The sequence below is a fragment of the Rhinoderma darwinii genome, chromosome 2 (genome assembly GCF_050947455.1).
Source record: "Rhinoderma darwinii isolate aRhiDar2 chromosome 2, aRhiDar2.hap1, whole genome shotgun sequence".
In the NCBI taxonomy this organism is placed as follows: Eukaryota; Metazoa; Chordata; class Amphibia; order Anura; family Rhinodermatidae; genus Rhinoderma; species Rhinoderma darwinii.
Window position 1 is genome coordinate 250,888,808 of NC_134688.1, and position 23,180 is coordinate 250,911,987.

Consider the following 23,180-nt stretch of genomic DNA (forward strand, 5'->3'; position numbering starts at 1 on the left):
TCTTTGTAAAAGTAGTAAAATATAAAAAAAAACTATATAAATTTGGTATGAGCGTAATTGGATTGAGACGCAAAATAAAATTAAGTTGTCTTTTTTCCCGCACCGTGAAAGCGGTAAAAACAAAACCCAAAAAGCAATGGCAGAATCGCAGTTTTTTCCAATTTCACCCCACAAAGAATTTTATTTTCAGTTTTCCAGTAAATTATATGGTACTTTAAATGGTGTCAATAGAAACTACAACTCCTCCTGCAAAAAATAATCCCTTATAAGCCACTCTATTGATGGAAATTAAAAAAAGTTATGGCTCTTTGGAAGGCTGGGAGTGAAAAACTAACATAAAGGGGCGTGGCTTGGCTGCCAGACTGAATGGCCGCTTGATAACTCAACTCTGCATTGCATTAGCGACTACCAGCAACTCCTACCTCACCTGAACTCCAAATTTGTCCTACCGGACGATAACACCGCCTAGCATGCCTAGGAGATGGAAATCGGTGGCCAGACCAGCAAAATTGCTGGATTTTTACTTCCCGCATAACCGCTTGACGGACCAAGATGGCGCCTATGACTGCTCTCAAGCAGGTTCCCTTACTTCGGATCCGGGGTCTCCTCTCAGGCATGGTATTGTACCGCCTCGCAGAAGTAGCTCTGTCCCGCCATTATCACCTCATGCGCCGGCTGTCACTTATCCTTCCTCAGACCAGCATGCAACTCCGACCCTGGTGCTGCCGGAGCTTAGAGGCCGCCATCTTGTGGAACGAACACGCGGCCCTTCTTCCTCCTCACCTTCATCCCCTGACTTCAGGAGCCCTGCTAAGCAGAAACAACGCCTGCAAACTGATCAACAGTTATTGGGGACGGTAGGAGACGTTGCAAGTGCTGAATGTATGGTTTCTGTGCAAACAGACGTTTTTGCTGCTCTGCCATCTACATTTAATCCTGTCACAGAACTTACCCTTAAAACCATGCTGCAGGCTCTGCAACACTCCTTATACTCTGGGTTCGACCAATTACTCAAACCCATGTCTGAAGCAATGCACGCTGTGGAAGACAGGGTACAACATGTAGAATCCAAAATGGGTGTCTTTGCATCTTCCCATAATGTTCTCATTGATGCTCATTATGAACTTGAATCCGACCTGACACAGGTGAAAGCAAAAATCGCTGATTTAGAAGACAGATCCCGACGGAATAACGTAAAATTCCGGGGTATTCCTGAAGACATAGCGCCTAAAGATTTGACCCCCTTCATTCAAGGATTCATTAAGATCTTACTTCCTAAATGCTCTCCTAGAGATCTGATCATAGATAGAGCCCATAGGGTTCCAAGACCAAAACGCCTATCTGCAGAAATTGCGAAGGATGTATTGGCTCGCTTCCATTTCTTCCACATTAAAGATCTCTTCATGAACGCCGCCAGGCATAAAGATGCAATTCCTGCGCAATATAACATGGTTTCCGTCTATGTGGACCTCTCTGCCGTTACTCTACAACTCCGGAGACAACTATCCCCCATCACTACAGCACTCAGAGATAACAAGATCCTATACAATTGGGGTTTTCCAGTTCGTTTACTGATCACAAAGGATAATTCACTGCACATGATCAGATCTGTTCAGGATGGATCTTTATTACTACAACAATGGGGCATTTCGGTTACTTCTTCAGAGCCGGAAAAGAGAGCTCCCCCGCAATCCATCAGAGATGACTGGAGATTGAACAAACTTCGTAACTGTCCGCGACGTTGAGGTAACTCCAATGGTATATGCACTGCTGTTTTTGAGGCCTAAAATTCCGGTTCCCAAACTGACTGTTTCCCCTCACATATATCTGAACATCCCCCGTGTTCAGATCTTTTTTGTACGAAAGTATGCTTTTGTTTTGTTGTTCTCAGTTTTATTCCCGTTTTGTGCAGCTTTCTTTACATAACATCTCTCTGTACCGTAGTCATAATGTATATCTGACATTTATTTTCACATTGTATGTTCTCTTGTATGTTCTCTTAAATGATGTAGTCAACAGCACACTCTCTTTTACCAGGGCCCTTAAAATTGGATCTCTGAATGTGAATGGCCTTAATAGCCCACACAAACGTGCACATACGTGGGAAGAAGCGCAACAATTATCATGTGATGTATTTTGTATACAAGAAACACATCTTTTGAAGAAAGATGCACATCGCATGAAACATCCTCAATTTCCCCATGTTTTCCAGTCGCATCATTCCACAAAAACCCGAGGCGTGCTGGTGGCTGTAAAAAATACAGTTGCCTTTCAATTAATTGAACTGTTTGCTGATCCCAACGGTAGATATGTCCTTTTGGTGTGTTTAATTAATAATGTACGATACTCCATATTGACGCTTTATGCCCCCAATACCCACCAGCTGAAGTTCTTACATAAAATCCTCAGACTGATTTCCAAACATAAACAAGGCAAGTTAATTTTATGTGGGGATTTTTATTCTATTATGGATGTTGACATGGACACCTCTTCACATTCTCGCCACTTACACACTAACCTTGGTGACTTGTTTTGGAGGGAAGAGATGCACGATGTTTGGCGTATGCAACATGGTTCAGAGAGAGATTTTTCATTTCATTCTCAGGTGCATAACAGCTATTCGAGGATTGATATGTTCCTTGTATATAGGGAAACACTTTTTCTGTCACAATCCATGACTATCGGAAGTATTCATTGGTCTGATCATGCTCCAATTACTCTGACGATTGCAGAAACGTACAATACTCCTCCAGATTATCTTTGGAGATGCAACTCTTTTCTTTTATCCCATCCTACTTATAAAAAAGATATAGAAAGGGACCTTCATGAAGATTTTCAACATAATGATACGCCGGATGTCGGCATCTCCTCCTTGTGGAACGCTCCTAAGGCATATATTAGGGGTACTTTCATCCGTCTGAGTCACACACTTCGAAAAAAGAGATTAGCTGAGGTTTCTTTATTGACAAACGAGATCCACCTTTTAGATAACAAAAATAAATTGTCGCCTTCGAACGAATGGGCCTCACAGTTGCTCCTCCTGAGACAACGTCTCCGTCTCTGTTTGTTGTCTGATTATGAGAAAAATCTTAGGAAAACCAAAGGTCGATACTATTCACCAAATAATAAGGCTTGGAAATTATTAGCGGCTCGTCTAAAATCTCAACACCAGAAATCTAGGATTCCGTATTTGATAGATCCTACTAATCAAAAGAAGATTCTTGACCCTAGAGCCATAGCAGATCAGTTTCGCAAATACTACTCCTCCCTATATAATTTAAAAGATGACCCCTTTACAGATTGCCCTAATCCTCCTGCCATACTGGAATTTTTCCAGAAAGCTTCTCTGCCTAAATTATCCTCGTAACAACTGGAATCTTTAAATGCCCCTGTTACAGCACAAGAACGCCGATGCTGCTGCAGAATCAACTGTAGCCTCTGTCGCCTGGTGCCGATGTGTCCTCGCTCGTCCGACACGATGCAGGACCTGGGGCAGGAAGTGACGGCACAGCGTGATCTCTCGAGAACACGCTGTGCCTATGCACTGCCAGATGTCACGGGCACAGGGTATGTGGACCCACTAGGCCGCTCCGCCATAGCGGGGAGGCAGCTGACCAGGTCACAGTCTAAGCAGAAGTAAATGGCAGACAGTATGCTTGGGTACCTGAAATAGTCCGGGCGGTGGCTGTGGCTTCAGCACGGATGGAGGCAGGTGCGGCAAGTGGCGCCAGACGTGGCGGGCAGTATTCGATGATACTTGGCGTGGCAGATGGCACTTGACGTGGCAGATGGCACTTGACGTGGCAGAAGACTCTTGACGTGGCAGATGGCACTTGACGTGGCAGATGGCACTTGACGTGGCAGAAGACACTTGACGTGGCAGATGGCACTTGACGTGGCAGATGACACTTGAACGCGGGTAGGCACAGGAACAACACGGAATACAGGAACGGTAACAGGGCACGGGTAACAGCTGGAACGGGAGACACTACGGAACCATTTGCGAGACAGACTGGGAAAGACTAACAACGCTCAGGCAAGGATTAGAAGGCCAGGGGCCTTCTTATAGACCAGGAAATCGTGGCATTTGATGGTGATGACGATTTCCTAATTGCGCGCGCTGGTCCTTTAAGGCCGGGCGCGAGCGTGCACGCGCACCCTACGGGATCCAGCCGAACGGAGCGGAAGTGAGCGCTGGCATCTCCTAGGAGGGAGACGGAGGCCAGCGCTCACAGATCCATGGCTGCGGGCGGCGGGAGGTGAGTAAACCCGACGGCCCGCGGCCATGGGCGCTACAGTATCCCCCCTCTTATGCCCCCTCTTCTTGGGGCCAGAGTGAGAGAGGAACATTTTAATAAGAGCAGGAGCACTGAGGTTCTCTTCTGGCTCCCAGGACCTCTCCTCAGGACCAAACCCTCTCCAGTTCACCAAATAGAAAGTCCTTCCTCCTACTCTCTTGCGGTCCAGGATCTCCTTTACCTCAAATACATCAGAAGGACCGCTGGGAGCAACTGTGGAACTAGAGGTCTTGCTGTAGCGGTTCAGGACCACTGGTTTCAAGAGGGACACATGGAAGGAGTTAGGGATTCAGAGGGTAGGAGGCAGCCGCAGCTTATAGGAGACAGGGTTAATTTGTTGCAGGACCTTGAAAGGACCAAGGAACCTGGGAGCGAACTTGTATGAGGGCACCCTCAAGCGAATGTTCCGAGAGGACAGCCAGACTTTAGTCCCCGGAAGATACTGAGGCGGCTCTCTTCTCCTAGTATCTGCCTTTCGCTTCATGCGTTCGACCGCCAGCAAAATAGAGGACCGGGTCTGTTGCCAGATTTGCAGGAAGTCCCCATATGCAGAGTCAGCAGCGGGTACCTGAGATGAAGTCGACACAGGAAGAGGGACTCTGGGATGTTGACTGTACACGATGTGAAACGGAGTGGAAGTGGTGGACTCACTTGTGTGGTTGTATGAAAACTCCGCCCATGGAAGAAGCTGTACCCAGTTATCGTGCTGTGAAGAGATGAAGTGGCGGAGGTAATTTTCCATGACCTGGTTGATCCTCTCAACTTGCCCATTGGACTGGGGGTGATAGGCAGAGGAAAAGTCCAAACTCACATCCAGGAGTTTACAGAGGGCTCTCCAGAACTTGGAGGTAAACTGAACCCCCCGGTCGGACACAATGTGAAGAGGCAAGCCATGCAAGCGGAAGATGTGCAGAATGAAGAGACTTGCCAGTCGAGGAGCAGAGGGTAGGCCGGTCAGCGGGATAAAATGTGCCATCTTAGAGAACCGGTCCACCACCACCCAGATGGTGTTGCATCCTGCTGAGAGAGGAAGGTCCGTGACGAAGTCCATAGCAATGTGCTGCCAGGGGGCACTGGGTACAGGCAGGGGTTGAAGCAGGCCGGCAGGCTTGCTGTGAGTCACTTTGTTGGAGGCACACACCGTGCAAGCAGAGACAAAGTCCAGAACATCCTTAGGTAGCGTGGGCCACCAGAAGTGACGAGCGACCAGGTCTTGGGTTTTACGGACACCAGCGTGCCCAGCCAGTTTAGAACAGTGTCCCCAGCGGAGAATTCTTTTTCGGTCTGCCAACCGAACAAAAGTTCTCCCCGGAGGGATATCTCTAAGCTGCAGAGGATTGGCAGTGACAACGCAGGATGGGTCTATGATCGTCTGAAGGGACTCCACCGTGTCTTCCGTCTCAAATGATCTGGACAGGGCATCGGCCCTCACATTCTTGTCAGCGGGACGGTAGTGGAGCAGAAATTGGAAACGGGTGAAGAACAGTGACCACCTGGCTTGACGGGGATTCAGTCGTTGAGCAGACTGAAGGTAAGTAAGATTCTTGTGGTCGGTGAAGATCAGGATGGGGTGAGCAGCGCCCTCCAGAAGGTGTCTCCACTCCTCCAGGGCCAATTTGATAGCCAGTAGCTCCCGATCTCCAATGGAATAGTTGCGCTCAGCAGAGGAAAACAGTCTTGAGTAGTAGCCACATACTACTGTCTTTCCTTTGGAGCTCCTCTGGAACAGAAGTGCGCCTGCACCAACAGAGGAAGCGTCCACTTCCAGTGAAAACTGCCGAGATACGTCAGGGTGATGGAGGATTGAAGCTGAGGTGAAGGCTTTCTTGAGGCTAATGAATGCGGACTCTGCCTCTGGAGTCCACACCTTGGCGTTCACGCCCTTCTTGGTAAGGGTAGAGATGGGGGCCGTCAGAGAACAAAAGTTCGGAATAAACTGCCGGTAGAAGTTGGCGAAACCCAGGAACCGCTGTATGGCCCTTAGGCCTTGAGGACGTGGCCATTCCAGGACAGACTTTAGCTTCTCAGGGTCCATCTTAAGGCCTTGATCCGAGATGACCTCTTTTCAAAGGTGCATTTCTCTAACTTGGCATACAAGCGATTCTCTCTTAGTCGCAGAAGAACTTGACGAACATGCCTCCGATGGGTCATCAGATCTGGGGAGAAAATTAGAATATCATCGAGATAAACTACAACACACGTATAGAGGAGATCTCGGAAGATGTCATTAACGAACTCCTGAAATACTGCGGGAGCGTTACACAGTCCGAAGGGCATCACTAGGTATTCGTAGTGCCCATCGCGGGTGTTAAATGTCGTCTTCCATTCGTCACCCCGGCGAATCCGGATTAGATTATAGGCCCCCCGCAGATCTAGCTTGGAAAAAATTTTGGCTTCTCGTATGCGATCAAACAGCTCGGAAATGAGTGGCAACGGGTACTTGTTCTTGACCGTGATCTGATTGAGACCACGGTAATCAATGCAGGGTCGGAGAGATCCATCTCTCTTTTTAACGAAGAAGAATCCTGCCCCGGCCGGGGAGGAAGATTTTCGAATAAAACCCCTCTCCAAGTTCTCCTTGATATAGGCTGACATCGATAAAGTCTCGGGCAAGGAGAGAGGATATACTCGTCCACGGGGAAGAGAAGCATTGGGAACCAGTTCAATGGGACAGTCGTAATTCCGATGTGGAGGCAACGTCTCAGCCTCTCGTTTGCAAAAGACATCCGCAAAACTGGCATACTGAGAAGGTAGATCGGAGAGTGACTGAGGCAGAGGAGGCACAACAGGACGGACTTGTGACAGGCAATGGCTATGGCATCTGGAACCCCATTGAAGAACTTCTCCAGAACTCCAGTCGAGTGTCGGGGCGTGTAGACGGAGCCATGGCAGACCCAGCAGGATAGGATTGATAGCCTTGGGTAGTACCAGGAAGGAGATCTGTTCTGAGTGAAGAGCTCCGACCCGTAGTGTCAACGGCTCAGTGATGAGCATGATCGGATCAGGCAACGGTAGACCATTCACAGAAGCAACTGCCAGGGGTCTCTCCAGAGGGACTGTGGGTAGGTGAAACCGGTCCACTAGATCCTGGTGGATAAAATTAGCAGCCGCTCCAGAGTCAAGATAGGCGGAGGAAGGATGTGATGCCTGTCCGGTGACGATGGCCACAGGTATCGACAATTTGGAAGAGGTTTTAACGTTTGGAGACGTTCCACCTAGAGTTGCCTCTCCAATCAACCCTAGGTACTGGAGTTTCCCGGTTTCTGTGAGCATTGGCGCACAAAATGACCCTTGGGGCCACAATACATACAAAGTCCAGAGGAGCGTCTGCGCTGCTTCTCCTGTTCAGATAACCGGACTCTGTCTACCTGCATGGGTTCCTCAGGTAGCGCACTAGGAGTGGACAATAGTGGTCTCTGGGCAGAGGGTGCTGGTCTGTGGGCCCGGCTCTCCTGACGAACCTCTTGAGAGCGCTCCCGGATTCTCATGTCAACCCGGGTGGCTAACAGGATGAGGGCATCCAAGGTAGAAGGAAGGTCGCGGGCTGCCAGTTCGTCCTTGATGTGAGAGGACAGTCCCTGCCAGAAGGTCGCCACCAGTGCCTCATTGTTCCATGCCAGCTCGGCTGCTAAGGTACGGAAGGAGATAGCATACTCCCCTACTGTGGAGCCCTCTTGCTTGAGGGTCAGCAGAGTGGCTGCGGCAGAGGATGTTCGACCTGGCTCCTCGAACACGGCACGAAAGGACTGCAGGAACAAGGATAGGTCCGCGGATACAGGTCCTTGTTGCTCCAAAATTGGGTTTGCCCATGCGAGGGCCTTGCCAGCGAGGAGGGAGATAATAAATGCCACTTTGGCCTCCTCGGAGGGGAAGAGATGAGGCCGTAGCCTAAAATGCACTGTGCATTGGTTGAGAAATCCTCTACATGCTCTGGGATCACCGTCGTAGAGAGCAGGAAGAGGCAGAGGAACTGAGGATCCGGAACAAACAGGGGGAGCAACAGGCAGTGGCACGGCAACAGCTTCAGGGGGAAGAACCGGGGGTGGAACAGCGAGTAGATCCAGGCGGACCAGGATAGAATTCACCGCCTCAAGGAGTTGATCCTGACGTGTGCGGAGGTCCTGCATCTCTGTCTAAATCTTCTGTACTGGGGTCTTGGGCTGGCCAGCGGGTTCCATGGCCTGAGCGTACTGTCACGGGCACAGGGTATGTGGACCCACTAGGCCGCTCCGCCGTAGCGGGGAGGCAGCTGACCAGGTCACAGTCTAAGCAGAAGTAAATGGCAGACAGTATGCTTGGGTACCTGAAATAGTCCGGGCGGAGGCTGTGGCTTCAGCACGGATGGAGGCAGGTGCGGCAAGTGGCGGGCAGTATCCGATGACACTTGGCGTGGCAGATGGCACTTGACGTGGCAGATGGCACTTGACGTGGCAGATGGCACTTGACGTGGCAGAAGACACTTAACGTGGCAGATGGCACTTGACGTGGCAGATGGCACTTGACGTAGCAGAAGACACTTTACGTGGCAGATGGCACTTGACGTGGCAGATGACACTTGAACGCGGGTAGGCACAGGAACAACACGGAATACAGGAACGGTAACAGGGCACGGGTAACAGCTGGAACGGGAGACACTACGGAACCATTTGCGAGACAGACTGGGAAAGACTAACAACGCTCAGGCAAGGCAGGGGCCTTCTTATAGACCAGGAAATCGTGGCAGTTGATGGTGATGACGATTTCCTAATTGATCCTACGGGATCCAGCCGAACGGAGCGGAAGTGAGCGCTGGAATCTCATAGGAGGGAGACGGAGGCCAGCGCTCACAGATCCATGGCTGCGGGCGTCGGGAGGTGAGTAAACCCGACGGCCCGCGGCCATGGGCGCTACACCAGAAGCTGGGTGTTAACGAAGAGAAGTGGATGATGCTGATTCGTCAGCATCATACACTTCTATTCACAACGCCCAGCTAGTAAAACAAGTAAAAACGCCCAGATGTACACACACAATACACGCCCACTTGGACTTAACTTTAAACACGCCCAGTTGTACTTAAGAAAGGCTCATTTGCATAACTATAAAAATGCTCATAACTTGGCTAAAAATGCTCGTTTTTGAAAAAAAAAAAACGTTACTCTAATCTACATTGCAGCGCCGATCTGCTGCAATACGAGATAGGGGTTTGAAAATCTGGTGACAGAGCCTCTTTAACACAACTTATGCTTATGAAAGACTCTTAGTCTTAGGTAATTCCTCGTTCTCTAAATTTAACCTCCTGTGGGACCCTTGTTCTCAAAGTGTTTTCTATAAAAATGAATGTGTCTGCTTTCTGTCATTATGATCTACATTATCATATTTTACATGTACTGCCCTACGGTATGTGTATGTATACCATATGTTGTATCCATATCTATGTATAGATTAAGTGTGTACTTTCTACTTTTGCTGCACCAATTGTTGGTATTTGTTTGTTTTTGTTTCTCAGATCTTTACTGTGATTTCTACGAGTTCATAATGTAGTCGCTTCTTCTGCGTTAAGGAGACGTGTGTGATTGTACTTCGTGTATTCCATGCATACTATATTTGTACCTCCCTTATATATAAAAACTCAATAAAAAAACTAAAAATACTATTGAAACGAAAAACTAACATAAAAAAGCAAAAAAAAGGATCAGTCCTGAAAGGGTTACCGTAATTAATTTCTAATAAAAAAAAAACATTTATGACAACATGTGGGGTATTGCCGTATTCGAAAGAAATTACTTTACAAATGTTGGGTGGCTTTTTTTCCTTTATCCCTTGTGAAAATGAAAAAATTAAACATTTTAGTGGGCAAAAATTTTGATATTCATTTTCACGGCCTAATTCCACTAAATTCTGCAAAAAACCTGTGGGGTCAAAATGCTAACTATACCCTAGAAAATTCCTTGAGGGGTGTAGTTTCCAAAATGGGGTCACTTTTGGGGAGCTTCCACTGTTTTGGTCCCTCCAGTGCATTGCAAACGCGACACGGCACTGAAAACCGTTCCAGCAAAATCTGCTCTCCAAAATCCAAATGGCACTCCTTCCCTTCTGAAATCTGTTGTGGGTCCAAACAGCAGTTTGTTACCACATATTGGGTATTTCAGCTTTACAAATGTTGTGGTGCATTTTCTTCTTTAATCCTTGTAAATATTAAAAATGTCTATGTTTTTTCAGAAAAAAAGTAGATTGTCACTTTCACAGACTAACTTCAATAAATATAGCAAAAGACCTTTGGGGTCAAAATGTTAAGTATCCCCCTTTATAACTTCCTTGAGGGGTGTAGTTTCCAAAATGGAGTCACTTTTGGGGGTTTCCACTGTTTTGGCACCACAAGACCTCTTCAAACCTGACATGTATTAAAATACATTCTAAAAAAAGAAGGCCCCAAAATCCACTAGGTGCTCCTTTGCTTCTGAGGCCTGTGTTTCAGTCCATTAGCAAACTAGGACCACATGTAGGATATTTCTAAAAACTGCAGAATCTGTGCAATAATTATTGAGTTGTGTTTCTCTGGTAAAACCTTCTGTGTTACAGAAAAAAATGTATTGCAAATGAATTTCGGGAAAAAAATTAAATTAGTAAATTTCCTCTCTACTTTACTTTATTTCCTGTGGAACGCCTGAAGGGTTTAAAAAACTTTCTGAATGCTGTTTTGAATACTTTGAGGGGTGCAGTTATTAAAGGGGTGATTTATTGGGGGTTTCTAATATATAAGACCCTCAAAACCACTTCAGAAGTGAAGTGGTCCCTGTAAACATAGCCTTTTGAAATTTTCTTGAAAATATGAGAAATTGCTGCTAAAGTTCTAAACCTTGTAAGTAGACATATGGTAAATGTTAACTAGTAACTATTTTGCGTGGTATTACTGACTGTGTGCATGCCATCATTGTATGATCGGGCTAGGGTGGATTATGACACTATTAATGTAAATAACATAACCGACAACTAAATAGAATTTTAAATGTGGGTTGACACGAGTGTCGGACACAGCTTTATTAATATTTATTTATTTGTATATTTTCAAATAAACCAATTAAACCATAACAATTTGTTTACCATTATTACCCGAATGTCAGCCCGTCTAAGGAAGGGCATGTGGGTCATACCTTTTACCAGACAATACCGCCACGAGGAGGGTGGGCATCCTCAACTGCACACACCTCCTCCCCCCCGAACCCCGGTCAACCGAAACAAAGCCTCCTCCATACCATCCTTGAATCCTGATAAAAATATGTACAAACCAATGTCCATGAGGTGCACACCATCCTGCAGAAGCAAACACCTGTTCTCACACTCCAACTGCCTGTGCCTGATAACCACACCGCCACCAGCCCTGACGTACCTGGAGAAGACGCCTGCCCCTTTCAATTGCATTTACATCACGGGCCCCTTGCCATACTGCCCTAGGAATCACCTCGGACCAAACGAGAACTAACTCATGCAAAAAAAGAAGTAAACCTTTCCAGGTCGGACTGAATTAATGCAATCAGTTCACCTAAACGAACGGAACATAGGTCGTTCCCCCAACATGGATCACCAGCACCATGGGAGTGACTCGATGCCTACTGATGGCAACTACCTCGGGCGATACCTCTATTCATCTCAGGCCTCGAAGACCGCGCCAGTGAACATCAGCTCCCAACAGACCCAGCGGGAGACCTCCCAGTCGTATGGCTGCTCTTCGTTCTCCCCTAAAAACGTACGAGTGCTCGAGGATCCATATCACGGGCGTGAACCTGGAATGAACAAAACAAAATAAATGTAAAATCAAATCTGGGCGGATATATCCAGCGAAACAATCAGATCGCCAGCGCCCGATACGGCGAACATCATCATCAGATAGGCCCAATCCACTAGCCGTAGTAGCAGCCCCAATGCGGAATGAGTGGGTTCCAAATTCCTTTGGGGGAAAACCAGCGCAAGCTAGAGCTGACCTAAAGACTGCCGAAAATTGAAACCTAGTGAGTGGTTAACCGTCCACATGGGTAAAAAATTGGGCACCCGACACACGAACCCGTGAATATAGTGTGATAGCCTGAACACGGCAGGCAGGCCCGGGTACAGGCCTTAAGGATACCCAACAACCTTTACCAAATACGTCTGTTTTGGATTTCCGTATATGGAATCGGACCCCCGAGCTGGATAATTCAACATCATTAACTAACAAACCGCCCGGATGTGCCGCGGACATGGCGATCAATTTGGAAATGCGTAAGGCTCTGAAAAACGCCAAAACAAAGGCCGCTATGAACAAGGAGACTTCAAACATGGAAGAACAAACATCCACAAGGAGCTGTAACAACTTTATGAGAATGGGAAAGGAAACTAGGCGTCTGGCTTCGCGTCTAACCGCGGATTTCTTCCATCCCTTTAATGCCTGGGCAATGAAAAAGGACTTGGTGACATCCGGCCATGCGCGTAACTTAAAGAAAAAGGCCAGACCTTAAAGACAGCGCTGCTCAACTGCCCCCGAAACCCCGCGTTCCCATAACCTAAACAGATATTCCAATACGTAAGACCGGAGGGTGGTTTCATCGGGACCCAGGGGGGTTTCATCGGGACCCAGGGGACGGACACCAACAACATCCAGCCACTCATTCCAAGCCTTACCGTACGTAGCCCAGGTGGATGGAGCAAGGGATGATCTGACGACGGGGACCAGCTGAGATCCAGCACCCTCCACAGTGCATCCGGGCAGTGCATCGTGGGCAGAGCGAACGGAAAACCTGCCAATTAAAACGTGATAATGCATCAGCCACTTTATTTTGAATACCTGGAATATGGTGAGCCCTAAACTGTATGTTGTATTGTAGGCATCTTAATACCAAATGTCTAATCAATACAACAACCGGCACTGAGGAACAAGTTAAATGGTTAATGGCATGAAAAACACTGTAGTTATCTGACGAAAACACAACAGATGAATTAGATAACCTCTCCCCCCACAGCTCGATGGCAACTATAATTGGAAATAACTCAAGGTGCGTCAAATTTTCGCACCAGCCCCGATGGCGCCAAACCTGGGGCTAGAGGGCCGCGCTCCAGAAAGAGCCCAATATTGCTCCAAAACCAGCGCTGCCCGCTGCATCTGTGAATAGCTGTATCTCCTGATTGGACACCGTTGTTGACCTCCAGGACGTGCGCCCATTGTAGTCCGTGATGAAATTTAACCACACCTGAAAGTCACTCCTGAAATCAGAAGTTATACGTACATAATTTGTTCGTGACCGGGCGCCAGCCGTAGACAGGGACAAACGGTGTGAGAAAAAGCGGCCCATAGGCATCACTCTACTCGAAATACCAACAAGCCCAAAAGTGGTTGTACCTGGCGGAGCTGTAACTTTTTTTCAGATATGGCCGCGGACAAGTGCGACCTTAATTTTATAACTTTGTCGACCGTTAAACGGAACACCATTTCTATAGAGTCAATTTCGACAATACCGTGGTAGGGCCTTCTGTTCTTTCTTCTGAAAGGGGCACCCCAAAACGGGTGGCTAAACTACGAAAAGAATTAAGCAAAATTTGACAACGTGATGATAAAGTGGGGCCTATGAAAAGGAAATCATCCAAATAGTGTGTCGTGGAAGAACAACCCATTATTTCCCTCAACACCCACTCCAGGAAAGAACTAAAGACCTCAAAGTAAAAACAAGAAATGGAACAACCATTGGGAAGGCACATATCATAATAAAACTGTCCGGCCACCTGGCAACCGAGCAGGTGGAAGCAATCAGGATGCCCAGGCAATAACCGAAAAGCAGACTCAACATCTGACTTAACCATAAGGGCTCCAGGTCCCGCCTAACGTACTAAGTCAACCGCTTTATCAAAAGAGACGTACGAAACAGCGGATAGGTCTTTATCTATCTCGTCGTTAACCGAACCGCCTTTTGGGTAGGACAGGTGAGGAATTAATCCAAATTTGCCAGGCTCCTTTTTGGGCACTACCCCTAGGGGGGATACGCGCAGGTTAGGGAACGGTAAATCAGAAAAGGGGCCAGCCATTCGGCCAAGCTCCAATCCTTTCCCCAACTTTTCTGCAATAACAGACGGGAATTCCCTGGCTGATTTCAAGTTACCGGAAAATATGGGTGAAAGGTTATAAACGAAAGGAATAAAGAAACCGAACGAAAAACCTGTTCTAAGCAGGGCGGCTTCCCCCATCTTGGAGTACCAGTCTAGCCAAGTTAACATCTCTAGGATGCGTATTGGGGTCCTCGATCCTACCTGTATTATTGGGGCGCGGGGCCTGGGTAGCCATGGTGAGACGACCCAGTGCGTGAGCTCGCTGACCTTGAAGTCGACCTCCTATGTCGCGTGCGACGTCCACTTGACTGGCGAGATGAGCGTCGTCTAGATGAGCGCCGAGAACGGGAACGGCGTGTATGGTTGGTATCCCTGGAGCTGACTGACGAGGCCCTCTCAGTATTTCCAGCCAGCAGGTAAGCTGGGCCCAAACCTGCAGGTATGACGAGCGCAGCACTTGGAGGGGGAGCGGGGGTGGTTGCTTCACCCCGGGTATCTCCTGCTCACATGGGAAGAAGTCCTCGTCGCTGTCTCTCAACGAACAATCACCCCCATCATTCAGCAGGGGGGGTGAGGTTTCATGCCATCCCCCTGTGACGGTACCTGGGGGGAGGTGCTGTGTAGCTATGCCCCCTGCTGCATTATCTGCATTCCTCCGGAAGGCTGGTGGGAGGGGAGCCCCACTTAGAAGATCCACTGTGTGGGACGCAGCAATGGCCACCTGTGCAGTAGCGCGGATGGCTGTGCTCCTCGCGGCCCCTGGGCGAAGCCTAGCGTGACCCAGGCCGGTGGGAGACATCAGGCCAGGTGATGGAGGAATGACATCCTCGTCCAGTCCCGTAGCCGCGTCTCGCGATAGTTGCGGCGGAACTGCGCTTTGCGCATGCGCGGCTTGTCTAGCCGATGCTGAGCGAACTCTACTGTCGCTGGAAGGGGACAGAGGCACTGAAGGCCTGGAGCGCGCGAGCGGATCAGGGAGTGTGCTGGGTAAGGAAGACGCCAGTGCCACAGTCTCGTGAAGGAGAGACTGCAGCCATATGGAGCCCTCATCCTGGAGGCGGAGACAAATAATCTCCTTAAGCTCTTGCCGGTTCATCACTAAATCAGGTAAGTATACTCACGGTAAGGTAACTGACAAATCCCTGACAAGCAACGGCCAAAAGAGGAAGATGTCTTTCCGCCCTCCCCTTATAAACCCAAAATGGGGAGGGTGGGTAAGACCGCCCCAGATCACCCCAAAAACGCCCCTGTAGGTGGGTACCCTATGTCCTATAGGCCCTCTTATGTCAAATAAATCTGGAACACTGGCAAAAAAATTAGCAAAAATACAAAATGAAAGGCAGGTGGCCAAGGATAGTAAAACAAATCCCAAAAAATTCTTCAAGTATATAAATGCTAAAAAGCCAAGGTCTGAACATGTAGGACCCCTAGATAATGGTAATGGGGAGTTGATCACAGGGGATCAAGAGAAGGCAGAGTTACTAAATGGGTTCTTTAGCTCTGTATATACAACTGAAGAAAGAGCAGCTGATGTAGCCGCTGCCAGTGCTGTTAATATATCAGTTGATATACTGAATTGGATGAATGTAGATATGGTCCAAGCTAAATTAAATAAAATAAATGTGCACAAGGCCCCAGGACCAGATGGGTTACACCCTAGAATTCTTAAAGAGCTTAGTTCAGTTATTTCTGTCCCCCTTTTCATAATATTCAGAGAATCTCTAGTGACTGGTATAGTGCCAAGGGACTGGCGCAGGGCAAATGTGGTGCCTATTTTCAAAAAGGGCTCTAGGTCTTCCCCAGGTAATTATAGACCAGCAAGCTTAACATCCATCGTGGGGAAAATGTTTGAAGGGCTATTGAGGGACTATATACAGGATTATGTGACAATAAATAGCATTATAAGTGACAGCCAGCACGGTTTTACTAAGGACAGAAGTTGTCAAACTAACCTAATCTGTTTTTATGAAGAGGTGAGCAGAAGTCTAGACAGAGGGGCCGCTGTGGATTTAGTGTTTTTGGACTTTGCAAAGGCATTTGACACTGTCCCCCATAGACGCCTAATGGGTAAATTAAGGACTATAGGTTTAGAAAATATAGTTTGTAATTGGATTGAGAATTGGCTCAAGGACCGTATCCAGAGAGTTGTGGTCAATGATTCCTACTCTGAATGGTCCCCAGTTATAAGTGCTGTACCCCAGGGTTCAGTGCTGGGACCACTATTATTCAACTTATTTATTAATGATATAGAGGATGGGATTAATAGCACTATTTCTATTTTTGCAGATGACACCAAGCTATGTAATATAGTTCAGTCTATGGAAGATGTTCATGAATTACAGGCAGATTTAAACAAACTAAGTGTTTGGGCGTCCACTTGGCAGATGAAGTTTAATGTAGATAAATGTAAAGTTAGGCATCTGGGTACCAACAACCTGCATGCATCATATGTCCTAGGGGGAGCTACACTGGCGGATTCACTTGTTGAGAAGGATCTGGGTGTACTTGTAAATCATAAACTCAATAACAGCATGCAGTGTCAATCAGCTGCTTCAAAGGCCAGCAGGATATTGTCGTGTATTAAAAGAGGCATGGACTCGCGGGACAGGGATGTAATATTACCACTTTACAAAGCATTAGTGAGGCCTCATCTAGAATATGCAGTTCAGTTCTGGGCTCCAGTTCATAGAAAGGATTCCCTGGAGTTGGAAAAAATACAAAGAAGAGCAACGAAGCTAATTAGGCGCATGGAGAATTTAAGTTATGAGGAAAGATTGAAACAATTAAACCTATTTAGCCTTGAAAAAAGACGACTAAGGGGGGACATGATTAACTTATATAAATATATTAATGGCACATACAAAAAATATGGTGAAATCCTGTTCCTTGTAAAACCCCCTCAAAAAACAAGGGGGCACTCCCTCCGTCTGGAGAAAAAAAGGTTCAAGCTGCAGAGGCGACAAGGCTTCTTTACAGTGAGAACTGTGAATCTATGGAATAGCCTACCGCAGGAGCTGGTCACAGCAGGGACAGTAGATGGCTTTAAAAAAGGGTTAGATAATTTCCTAGAACAAAAAAATATTAGCTCCTATGTGTAGAAATTTTTCCTTCCCTTTTCCCTTCCCTTGGTTGAACTTGATGGACATGTGTCTTTTTTCAGCCGTACTAACTATGTAACTATGTAACAGTCCCCCTAGCAAAACATGGCTCCGTTAACCCCTTAAATGCCCCCCAGTCATGGGCACAACGGCTAATAAGCCTGAGTGCCTTCAAATCACTAATAAATATTACATTTATCGACCAAATTTTTCCACTAACATAAAGTACAATATGTCACGAGAAAATAATCTCAGAATCGCTTTGATAGGTAAAAGCATTCCCAAGTTATTACCACATAAAGCTATACACCTCAGATTTTAAAAAATCGGCTGTGTCACAAGGCCAAAACAGGCTGTGTCCTGAAGGGGTTAAGAAACCTGTTCTGTCTCACGTGATACATTTATCTTCCTTGTAACTCATATCAGTTTTCTAAATAGTAAAGTACTTGCATGTGATACAAAGCTGCCATTTACTAGCTCACAGCAGTATCTTCCCTTTGTAATGGGCTTATTGTGTCCTCATCACACAGATAAGAAATGGTGTACGTCACAGCATGTCAGTAAAAATTATTGCGTAAAGTGTACAGCTCCAGGCAGTTCCTGCTAGAAGAAATCGGCTGTACATTGTTGTTTATAACATCACAATAATCCGCTCTGTGCTGGTTTAAACTTGCTAGCTTTCAGGAACAGTGATTACGACATTTAACGTACTACACACAGAAAACACAGAACAAAAGGTTTCCATCACAACAGCCAGAATAGAGTTTAAGTACAGAGGGTGTAAAATTTGATGAAAAGTCAGAGAATTAGTTAGGCTGAGTCCACATCTGCATCGTTATTTCAGTTTTTCTGTTCCATCATAAGAGCAGAAAACCAGAATTAAAATTGAGACGGATCCGACAGACAAACTGCACCCGACGAATCCCAATGGCATGGGATTTGTCAGGTGCCAATGACAATGGGATTTGTCAAGTTCTGTTGTCGTGTCGGTCGTTTGTCCGGAAAGAAAAATGCTGCATGCTGCGCTATTTTTTCCAATCAAAGCCTCCAATGCAGATGTCAACAGAAATCTCACGACGTATTCACCAAACGGAAAGGCCCAACATATTCCACTGTATGCCCTACAGTGGCATACGTGATACATAGGCTCTCATGTTAAAAAAATATGTAAATCGTGAAGTAGATGTTTTTTTCTATGGGGGGAACAGGAGCCCATATAGTTTTTTCTAAAAAAAAACAACAACTTTTTTTAAATGACGTGGGGTCCCCCCCATTTTTTAAAACCAGCCATATACAACATAGCACCAGCAGGCTAGTATTACCAGGATAGGAAGGCCCACTTGTTTGGGCTTTCCCAGCCTAATAATACCAGCCTGCAGCCGCTTCAGTGCCCGACCATCACTAAAGATGGTCGGGTACTGGATCGCACCCGGCTCTTCCCAGTACCTCCTGGTGGTGGTGGGTATTGGGGTATTAATGGGGGTTAGTGTTAGCCTCTGCACCACCTAACACTAAGGCCGGATTCACACGAGCGTGTGCGTTTTGCACGCGCAAAAAAACGCTGCATTTTGCGCGTGCAAAAGGCACTTGACAGCTCCGTGTCAGCCCCATATGATGCGCGGCTGCGTGCTTTTCACGCAGCCTCCATCTTTATAACACTCCGTTTGGATGTTTGTAAACAGAAAAGCATGTGGTGCTTTTCTGTTTTCATTCATCCTTTTCACAGCTGTTGCGCGAATCACGCTTGTCCCACGGAAGTGCTTCCGTGGGGCATGGGTGATTTTCACGCACCCATTGACTTCAATAGGTGCGTGATGCGCGAAATACGCCCAAAGAACGGACATGTAGTGACTTTTTCGCAGCGGACTCACGCTGCGGAAAAATCCCACAACTGTCTGTACTGCCCCATAGGCTAATATAGGTCCGTTCAACGCGCGTGAGAATCGTATATCCCGTTTGCCTGAATAAGCCCTAACAATGGGCACTATCAATCAGCCAGCAGCCATTACTAAGGCGGTAGTAATAAAGTTTTAAAAAACACAGAGATAGAAAAAATATTTTATTGAAATAAAAAACCCCCACACAACCCTCGTAACCATTTTATTGAAAATGAAAAAAGACGTCATTAAAGTATTCCTCGAATCCGACGTAGTTCAACGACCGAACCTATAAAAAAAAAGCACAAACACAAAAAAACAACATTAGTAACACATGTGGTAGGCTACTGTCCGTTGGACCCCATATGTAAGCCAGGGTTGCCAACCTCCACTTCAGAAATTTCTGGACAACTGAGCTAAAATTCACGGACAGCCAACATTTTTACGGACACATTACAAAATAGTTGCCTTTGCACTGTGCAGTGTTCTAGAAGTAACTCACCAGTCACAGCTCCGCTTGTATCTTTCTTCCCGCTAAAATAGGTGATGTTTTCTCTGATTAGAGCAATTCACTTTCCCTTTTTTTCTCCATCCGGCCCAGACCACTGTGATGACTTATTCCAGCCACGACTCGTCTCTGCAGAATTTGACACACAGACATGTTGGTTTCTCGCTTTTCCAGCACCCTCCACACCTATACCCCATCCTCTAAACAAACACGTAATCCCCAGTGTCCCAGATGGTAATAATTATCTCTCAGTGCTCAACACAATAAAAGTGCCCCCTCAGTAACCGAGCCCCCTGCAGATAACACCACACACAGCTCCCCCTTGCAGACAGCCACACAGATCCCTCTTGTAAATAGACACACAGCGCCCCCTCGTAGATAGCGCCACACAGCGCCCCCTCGTAGATAGCCCACACAGCTCCCCCTTGTAGATAGCCAAACAGTGCCCCCTTGTAGATAGCCAAACAGCCCACCCTTGTAGATAGCCACACAGCTCCCCCTTGTAGATAGCCAAACAGCTCCACCTTGAAGATAGCAACACAGTTCCCCCTTGTAAATAGCCACACAGCTCCCCCTTGTAGATAGCCAAACAGCACCCCCTTGTAGATAGCCACACATCCCCTCCTTTGACACTGTAGACCACAAACTCCTACTTAAAGGAACAGTGTCATCACAAATAATTTTTTTATATGTTAAAGATGTTAGTGCTTTAATAAAAACGTTTATATTCATTTGTGTGTTTGTGTTTTACTGTTTCTTATTTTTACACTTTTTCTTCCCTATGGGGGCTGCCATTTTTTGTTCCATTTCTGTGTGTGTCGATTAACGACACACACAGACATGGAATACGGCAGCCACAGTCCCATAGGGACTGCGAACGGCTCCCGTCCCATTGACTGCCGTGTACGGCGTCTGTGTGGGAACTGCGCATGCGCCGCTCCCACACAGTCCTATTCGAAATTGGCGCCGTCCGGCGCCATTTTCCTGTGGACCTGAAGTCGCGGCCGGACAGTAATATTACTACTTCCGGTCGCGGCTTCCGGACTTGTGCACATGGAACAGCGGCAGCAAACGGAGCGGACGGGCCGGAGGGAGCCGCGGCGGCAGGAGCAGGTAAGAGATTTCAATGTATGTTAGTGTTTGTGTGTGTTTACTACTGTATGTAAACCTACTACACTGTGGGTTACCTCAAAAAATGGCGACACACAGTGTAGGAGGTTAAACCTTTCAAACCCCTCGTTTACCCCGGCACTAGCCAGGATAAAGGAGGGGGGGATGCTGAGAGCTCACTAGAGCGAGGGCTTTTAACCCAATGTTGCAATGCTGCAATTTTGGGAACTAGCTCCATCTAGTGACCAAAAATGGGTAGTATTATAAATTAGAAATAATTTATAATATTTCCTGACTCGCGAAAAAAATAAAAAAAATTTGAACAATGTTTAATCACCCACACACTAAATGTTTAATTTTTAAAAAAAAAACATGTTTTTCTGGCAACACATTCCCTTTAACATGCTCCACTCTATTGGCCTCAAGGACGCGGCTCTCTCTTGGTTTTCCTCCTATCTCTCTGACCGCTCATTCAGTGTGTCATTTGTTGGTTCCACTTCTTCTCCTCTTCCCCTTGCTATCGGGGTTCCTCAGGGATCAGTCCTAGGTCCGCTGCTCTTTTCTCTCTACACAGCTCCTATTGGACAAACCATCAGCAGATTTGGCTTCCAGTACCATCTCTACGCTGATGACACCCAATTATATACCTCTTCCCGTGACATCACCCCTGCTCTAATACAGAACACCAGTGATTGTCTGTCCGCTGTCTCTAACATCATGTCCTCTCTCTATCTGAAACTGAATCTTTCTAAAACTGAGCTCCTTGTGTTCCCACCATCTACTAACCTCCCAAAACCTGATGTCTCCATCTCAGTGTGTGGCACTATCATCACTCCTAAGCAGCACGCCCGCTGTCTCGGGGCTATTTTTGACTCAGATCTTTCCTTTACTCCTCACATACAATCACTTTCACGCTCCTGTCATTTTCACCTCAAAAACGTCTCCAGAATCCGCTCTTTTCTTACGGAGGAAACCGCCAAAACTCTCATTGTTGCTCTGATTCGCTCTCGTCTTGACTACTGTAACTCATTACTAGTCGGTCTTCCCCTCACTAAACTCTCCCCGCTCCAATCTATCCTCAATGCAGCAGCCAGGCTCATCTTTATGACCAACCGCTACACCAACGCCTCTAATCTGTGCCAGTCACTGCACTGGTTGCCCACCCCCTTCCGAATAAAATTCAAACTTATTACTCTCACCCACAAAGCTTTCCACAGTGCTGCACCTCCTTACATCTCCTCCCTCATCTCTGTCTACCACCCTACTCGAGCTCTACGTTCTGCCAACGACCTTAGATTAAAATCCTCCATAATCCGAACCTCCCACTCCCGTCTCCAGGATTTCTCTCGTGCTGCACCCGTCCTCTGGAATGTGCTACCCCAGACAATCCGATTAATTCCCAATATCCACAGTTTTAAACGTGCCCTGAAAACACATCTATTTAGACAGGCCTATAACATTCCCTAATCTGACTCCTTTCCATGGGGTACACAGTTCCCCCTTGTAAATAGGCACACAGCTCCCCCTTGTAGATAGCCAAACAGCACCCCCTTGTAGATAGCCACACATCCCCTCCTTGTATATAGTGCCACACACAGCCCCCTGTATATAGCGCCACACAGCCCCCCATGTAGATAGCCACACACAGTCCCACCCTTGTAGATAGCCACACACAGTCCCACCCTTGTAGATAGCCACACACAGTCCCACCCTTGAAGATAGCCACACAGCACCCCCTTGCAGATAGCCACACACAGCCCCCCCTTGAAGATAGCCACAGCCCTCCTGGTACATACCCAAACAGCGCTCCCCCTTCCCTTGTAAATAGCGCCCCCTTCCCTTGTAAGTAGCGCCCCCCTTCCCTTGTAAGTAGCGCCCTCCTCCTTCCCTTGTAAGTAGCGCCCCCCTTCCCTTGTAAGTAGCGCCCTCCTCCTTCCCTTGTAAGTAGTGCCCCCCTTCCCTTGTAAGTAGTGCCCCCCAGTGCAAACAGAGCGGAGAGCGGTAGTCTACCGCTACTACTCTCCGCTCTGCCTAACACAACGCACCGTCAGAAGGAGGAATTGGTCATGCGGCAAAGCGGCGGAGGATCACTTTTGAATGGGGTCGGTGATGGCAAAGGACTGGACCAGTCCAGTCATCTTACCTGAGACACCTGACCTCATGTCAGGTGACTGGATTGGTTCCCTTCCCGGCACCCATATTTGCGGACTGTTCATAAATTTATGGACGGTTGGCAACC

General features: G+C 47.2%; 1 protein-coding gene across 1 annotated transcript in view; it reads left to right on the forward strand.

The window, feature by feature from the left end:
* Positions 1-23,180, forward strand: part of AK2 (adenylate kinase 2) — a 101,434-nt gene that overhangs the window by 28,680 nt on the left and 49,574 nt on the right. The gene's annotated exons all lie outside the window — the stretch shown is intronic.